Genomic DNA, 7,801 nt, shown 5'->3' with positions numbered 1-7,801 from the left:
TCTGAGTTAACAGTAAGGTGGTTCGAGCCCATTCCTCTGACAAGTCTCTACTAGGTAGCTGGTGTTGCCACGGAAGTAGGGCCCGAGTTCAAACTGTAAAGGCAGAAGGTAAATATTTCAACTTTTTGTTTATGGTGGTGTGTGAGTAGTAAATAATAGTATGTACTGCTTAAATGTTTAGTTATTCTAGATTAATTTAGCTGCCACACAAAACACCCATGTTTCCTTGGTGGAAAAATTAAGGAATTTACTGAATTAGGTAAGACATCCACAGTGAGCATGTTACCATATTCAAACAAGCCACACCAACATGTCTGACCTTGTTTTCCATCTTGCACCTCTCCCCATAAACAATCTGAAGGCTGAGGTTTATTTTCGAGGCGGTTTGTGGTTAAGGCACAGCAGTCTCATCTCCGGACAAACAACATCCTGCTGTTCCAAAATCGATCAGGCAATATATTAAACCAACGTTCAACCTGGTGACCCAGCAGCTACAAAAGTGGTTCCGAAAGTACCGAAATATAGGTCGCAAACTGTTACATGTGGATTGGGCAATATAATTAAACCAGTGTGTTTCTCAAACCATGGGTCGCGACCCGAAATAGGGTCGTCTTTTGATTAGGTTGGGTCGCCCACTGTAGTAGTTTTATATGGTTTAACTTATTTTCCTTATTAAATCGCGCATAAGTCGATTTGAATAATGTCAAGTAAAATTGAATACAAAACTATTTGCAGATTGATAGTTCAGCAAATAGGTCATTGGAGAAAAACAAAAAATATTAAATATTATTAAATAATTGACGAAATTCACTTTATATACGTCGTTGGTCGCGGGATGATCACAAAACTGAAAAAAAAAAACTTTTGCAACAACTGTGCAAAAATGGCAAACAGGGTAAAACTCAAACAAAACACCGGGCGAGCATAAATTAAAAATAAACTACGTCACATCGCGTGCCTAACCGCTCTTGTGACCTTCGCCTTGACCTTGAAGATAGCTCCGGACGAATCCAACGACCTTCACGGTTGAGAGTATTTGTCATTTGACCTTGGCCGCTCGGAAGTTCACCGCGCGATGCCGCGATGTTTTTCGTGCGGCTGTTTTTTCGAGTTGCGGTTTGTTTCCTGATCTTGTCCGACTTGAACTTTTAGCTTTGTCACTGGGCTCAATTCCAGGTTAAATTTACCCGAAATAGCCAAAGAGTTTGAGCAGTCATTGGTGCAATGAAAGTGTCCCCTCTTTCTATATTTGTGGGGTTTTTGTATGGAGAAACGGCCTCTTGCAAACTGCTCACACTCTTTATAGTTGATCGTGAGAAAGCGCATTGCTTCATCGCTGTTTGATTGTATTATACAAACTAAGATTGAGGGAAAGTTCGGGGAATGCTTCTACAATATTTAACTATTTGCCTTCACTGCCACGCACAACTGCTTCGTTAGTGCTTGATACGATTACGCATCAAAATAATGTAATGGTAGAATATCAAACCTACTTTAGTATAAACCCACATAACTGAGCATCGATGAAAGTTCATTTTTCGATATCTTAAGATAAAAACACCTTTTTTGTGGCGGTCAAAGGTTTCATTCGGCGATGAAAGGAATCTCTTAGTGTTAAGTTTAACTTAAACTCTGTCGACAGGCGTTTTGTGTACCAGTCGACAAACGTCTTTCTTTCATGTCTAAAGACTAAGTTTACGGTTACATATTTTGCACGACATTGAACGATAACCCCAAGTTTTCTAAGGTAACTTATTTATGACGTCTAGTTGTAACTTCATCACTAAAATTTTTCATTAGGAAAACAATTTTAAATAAACTGTTGGATTTAATGTGTACAAATTATTAAACGTAAGCGATATAAATTTGCCGCGAAAGTAATGGATAGCTAAAAATAAGCTTAGAAAAATATTTACTGTGAAACCAGAAACGAAACTCGCCATTCCTAACCGAAGTAATATACCGGCCTTCATCCTTCAAGTTTAACTATTCAGTTTTACTAAAAAGGTACGTGCTACTTTGCACTTGCAACTTTCATATAAATTCAAACCCATCTGTTATTTAGTCGGACAAACATGTTTTCATCTACGCAAGAGAAAAACCACTGTTTCTTCTTATAATGTGTGATTAGTTTCCTAAGCGGTTGTAATCCGATCAGTTGGCCGCAGCTTTCAAAGGTAAACAAGGATTCTTAACGGTGTTATGACGACACAAGGGCATAATTGCATTGTCAGTAAACCCGGAGAAAATCTCGTTTTACCTTTCAGTTGAAGGTCGAAGCCCAAGCGGGGTTGTTTTGCAGAAAATTTAGACGGGTTAAAAGAGCCGCAATGTTTCGGGCAAATATAAGCTGCTGCACAGTTTGTCGAAAGCTTGGCTTGATAAGAATCTGCTGAAACCTGTATACGAGAACACACAATGAGGATTTGGGGATTCAGTCTAGATTTCATGGCCCGTTTTGTCGAGATCTCGGGTGTGCAGATATGTATTTCTTTTATTAAAAAACGGAAAATAGGTGGCAGTGTAGACAAATTGTATTCCTCTGTTCGCACAACAGTGCTTAATCAGGTCAGAATAAGAGTTTTGGAGTACCGTCAAACGAGCGTATACCGATTTAGCTTATTCGATCTTTGTAAGACAACTAAGGGTTGTTGTGTACCAAAGTATGCTTTTTGAAAACAACAAGCTCATATTTTTAGCCTATATAGCGTGGTCATTAGATTCACTGTACCTGTTGTATTTAGTTCCAAGCTTACTTTAGCAATTAGGCTATTCAGGTTTAATAAGGCATAGGCAAGTTCAAAGTGTTTGTTAACGGTCTATTTTTTGTTTTTATGGAGGATAAAAAAAATAAACTTGGTCTTCTTTATGGCGAAATTTTAACCCGATCAAGTAAAAATCTGAAGAGCCATTTTACAATTCCAAAGTAGTAGGCCTACTTGGATGCGTTAGTGTTACATTAAACCGGATGTTGGACTTAAATGCGATTGTGCTAAAGATGTTTTAAATGCCCGGTAACAAATGTTTCATTCCTTTCCACCTATTGATCTGCTTCTGCCAATTAGGCTACCTAGATGTTATTCAGTAATTTACCCATTAGAAGTAGATAGCACTGACAAAGTGTTTAGCGCAGTTGTTTAAAATACTTTATAAATAAGCTTTTTCGATATGAAGTTTTCGTTGTTTTCCAAAACAAGGTACCAAATGCCAAAGAGATAAAATCACTCTGTATGGAGGTTATCTAAAATGTAAAGTTTGGTATTCCAATAAGCACATGGTCGAAATAATAGCCTTAAGGTCCATTGCTGCTTTCCAAAGTGAAAAGCAAACTAAAGAAATTGACCTTAATAATTAGGGTAATTGACCTTAATGCCGCACACGACTTAAATATACAACTTTGTTACGAGAAAGGCGTTTAACTAACACAACAGTAAATCGTATGAGCTAATTTTAATTTTTTGTGTTAATTCGTATTGTCAAATATTAGGTAATTCTAGTGTTGTTTATTCATTTAATTATTTATTTCATATCATTATTTTGGTTTGGTGAAACAATATTATTCTAATGCCGTTTTTTTTTAAATTGCGGTCCGTGGACCCCTTGGTGGTATTGTATTACTTGAAAATGGAATAATCTTTGCAAAAGAAGAGATATCGATTAAAAAACACGCTTTAGCACCTTTCAAATGTATATAGACTCGATTTCACATTTTTCGGACCAAAAACTGCGGGTTTCTTAAGTTTACTTGTTTCATGAAGCCAATTTTAACGTAAAACGATTATGCCATTTTAAAAAACTTTAACCGAAAAAAAAGCGTTCGGTGTCAATCACCCGGACGAAGGCGACTTGCATAGGTTACCGAAACGGTGGATAAGAATTACAATTACCAGAGGAGCTATTTTTGATTATTATTATGCAAACCATGCTAAACGCAAACCAACATATTTTTATACCGGCCCGCGTTAAAAAAAGGATTAAGAAACACTGTTCTAATGGACAACAAACTATAAGGTTTAAGAACCACTGACTTTGACTATTGGGCCCTGCATCTTTATACACTGTGCAATGTGCATTGATGCAGAGACAACTTTCCTGGGAGAATGCCGACTTTGAAAGCGCAAACTTGGTGACAAGTATCAAGGTCAGTAAAGGTGCAAATGCAAAGTTTTGGCAGGCGAACAAATCAAACGATTACCTCACCTTCAATTTATAGCCGCGTCCCATTAAACTGAGTGAAGAACATAATAACTAGGGAATAAAATTCGGAGGGGAATTCGTTTTATAATTGCAAAGCAATGCAACGGGGTGTCTCCTTTCTTTGGGGCTTATCAAAGAACTTTTTTTATTGTATTTTCTGCCAAAAACATTTCCCTTCGTGGTAATACATGTTACCAGACATATATAAATATGAAGTATTAAAAAATAAAACAAATTTACGAGAACTATATGGGAAGATAAAACTGCCAATTTTATTGAAATACTGAGATGGACGTGCCTTACATTCGATCACCCCTCACAAGTAATTCGTCCACCCCCCAAAACGAGTCACTCAAAAACTCAAAAGCGCACACGGATCGCGTCTTTTGGTCCATTCCCACGCCCGTGTGTGACGTAACAATCAAAGTGAAAGGAACGCGCGCGACTGAATTGGGCAGACGAGGCGCCGCTAAAACTGCAACCGCCATTAAAATTTCCTTATTGAAGCTGAGCTGACAATTGGTAGGTATTCGAGGCCGATTATAAAATGGCCAGAACTATTTTGGGAGCTTTTTTTTTATCGTTTTCAGAGCTTTTTTTTTCAGGCCGTTTTCTGAAGCTGTTTTTCGGGCAGTTTTTTTGCTACTCTTTGGACTTGCTATAAAATTGCACCAAACGCGATTAAAAAAGATTGCTCACTGCTTCTTTTGTCTGTGTAGACTGCCAATTGGGTCAACAATGCTGTTTACACGATAAAAGCTTCATTTAAAAGCGTTACAGCTTTTCTAAATAAGACACGAAACTGTAAAAAGGATGGTATATGATTTATCTCAGTAAATTAAAATAAGGGCAATGCACAGAACCTTATAAAAAAGGTAGACCTTATTTTTCACCGTGTAGCCTGGCATTGGATCAACTGGACATTTTAAAACAAATTCGCGCTACATAATAATATTAAAGTGGTTATACAGCGCTTCACGAGTAAGAAATTTTGATTTGTTCGAGCAAACTTCCGTTAGAGAAACAACACACACAAAAAATCAATTATAAATAATCGCACCATGTTATAACAATACTATTGCTTATTTTGCGCATGCAAACACAGTCAAAATTCCATTCAAGCATTAAAAACGTTATTGAACAGCTTTACAGCGTTTGACAGTAGCATTAGAGTCTAATTGGGGCTGACATCTTTTTGCTTTTTTTCCGGCAATGTACATACCGCGGTAAAAAAGAGAGTTGTTCGAAATGGCCATTTATAGATGCTTTCAGCATTGTCAGGTCGCTTTTGGAGCCAAGCCCTGTGCCTATATAAAGTTCGGCCCTTATGGTAAAACGTAGTATTTTCGCTCGCTCGCTCGCTCGCCGACAGAACAATACTCCTCTGTTTGACTTTTGGAGTTGTAAAGCAGGGGAAAATGCAATAAAGCACTGTTTGTGGCAATCGCAGCAGCTGTATCTGTGCTTAGAGTTCTCATTAGACGAAAATGTTACAAGTGAAAAGATGTTTTTGAGTTAAGCAAAGGAACTAGAAGTGCAACATTTCGTTTTGATTGTGTTACCATATGTGTGCAGTGTTTCTTAGCCCATTGGTCGCGACCCGAAATTCTGTGGCCGTTAGATTTGTTTGGGTCGTAAAATACTGTTGTTCACGTGGTTACATTTGTTGAGGTTTACTCTGTGCGAGAATGCTCCAAAACGTAGAAAATAAGCATGGAAAAACGAAAGATGTCATATTAATTAATAAAATTCGCTTAGTATTTGTATTGCCGCGAAACAAGTTCTGAAAACACTGCATTAGACAATAACTTTGCAACTAAAACGAAGTTTTTGTCAGTTTAGCAAGATAACTAGATGTGCATTTTCATTTTGATAGTGCTACGACATGTGTTCAGTTAAGTTTAATCGCTTTTCAGTTATAATAAAGTGCATAAAACACAGAACTTGCAGTTTCATTGAATCGTTTTTCGTTCCTAAATGCTACAATTACTACCGTATAAGCTTTAAAGTTCGCACCTTTTGAGCTACAACAGGTATATTTGTTAATCATTAAACATATGCTTGCAAAAGAAACGTTTTGTTTATTTGGGCTGTTCCGTTATATGCCGAGAAAATTTAGCCATATGTAATAATCTAAAGCAGAATAAAACACTATTAGCTTAATATTGCGTAACGTTTGAATTTCCACGTTTAGAAATTAGATGACCGCTTACTCAAAATAAAACACAACTTTCTGTATCAAGTCTTGCAATATTTCAATAGGAACATCGGAGCATAATGGTTGGAGGTTGTAGTAAGACGTAATAAGAATATCAAAGCCCATACAGAAGTAGGTATCATTTTGAACGTTTCGAATAACTCTTTATTCATATTTCAACATCTGAATCATGAATAAAGAGTTATTCGAAACGTTCAAAATGATACCTACTTCTGTATGGGCTTTGATATTCTTATTACGAATATCGTTTTATTATTTTGGTGTTAAATAAAGTATACAGCTGTACTAAAACTGCAACATTAAAAGCATTGCAAGAAACAAAGGAGCTTTGTAAGCACTGATATTAATTTTACGAGATCCGATTAAGGCAGTAAATGTTGCGATCGTGTACACAACGCAACCGCTACCTTACACTTCAAACTTTACCGCAAAATGATTTTTAACGCGGAATGTACAACAGAGGTACCGATAATAAGAATATCAATGCCCATGAAGAAGTGGATGACATTTTGAACTGATGATGATGTTGAAAATTAATGAAGAGTAATTCGCTGTGTTGTAAACAAGTCATTTTAAAATAACTTAAGTACAAGTCAAGTCTTTCGCAAAAATAACAAGTCAAGTCCCAGTCAAGTCATTATGAGAGCAAGTCAATTTCAAGTCATGTCACTGACATAAAAGTAAACGGTTAAACCATTAAAATTGGTAAAATCGTCAGATCATAAGCAACAATTTAACTAAAAAAATAACACAAACGCAATATACAGCAATAAAAGCGTTTAATGTGCAAAACTTAAGATACATTTAAATGAAAAACACTTAATATAATCCCAAGATGTTTGACAGAATGACTCAAGTCCAAGTCAAGTCATTTGTCCAAAATATTTAGGTCAAGTTAAGTCATTCTGGTCAAAAGACTTAAGTCAAGTCAAGTCATTTTAAAACAGTGACTTAAGTGCACTTAAGTCAAGTCAGTGACTTAAGTCATTACAACACTGGTATTTCGAAACGTTCAATATGCTACCTATACTTCTGTATGGGTTTTGATATTCTTATTACGTCTTACTACAACCTCCAACCATTCTACAACAGAAGCATATGATTCTTATTATGTGCCTCGAGAGACTCTTAAGTTTGCCGCGGAGCTATGAGTTATTTTGAAAATAACTTATTCTATTAAGTAGAAGGCAGATATTCGAGATTTGAATTCATGCTATCCATTAGATCAGGGGTAGGCAACCTACGGCCCGCTGGGAAATTCGAACCGCCAATGAATATAGCTGGCCCGTCACCTTCTTTACGAATTAGGTGAGAGGCCATTTGTCAATGTTTTACGATTTCAACTAGGTGACTGTTAAACTTTTTTCAACTTGAAGGCGTAACTCC

The sequence above is a fragment of the Ascidiella aspersa genome, chromosome 8 (assembly GCF_963924565.1).
Source record: "Ascidiella aspersa chromosome 8, kaAscAspe10.2, whole genome shotgun sequence".
Taxonomy (NCBI): domain Eukaryota; kingdom Metazoa; phylum Chordata; class Ascidiacea; order Phlebobranchia; family Ascidiidae; genus Ascidiella; species Ascidiella aspersa.
Note: the sequence above shows the minus strand (reverse complement) of the source record.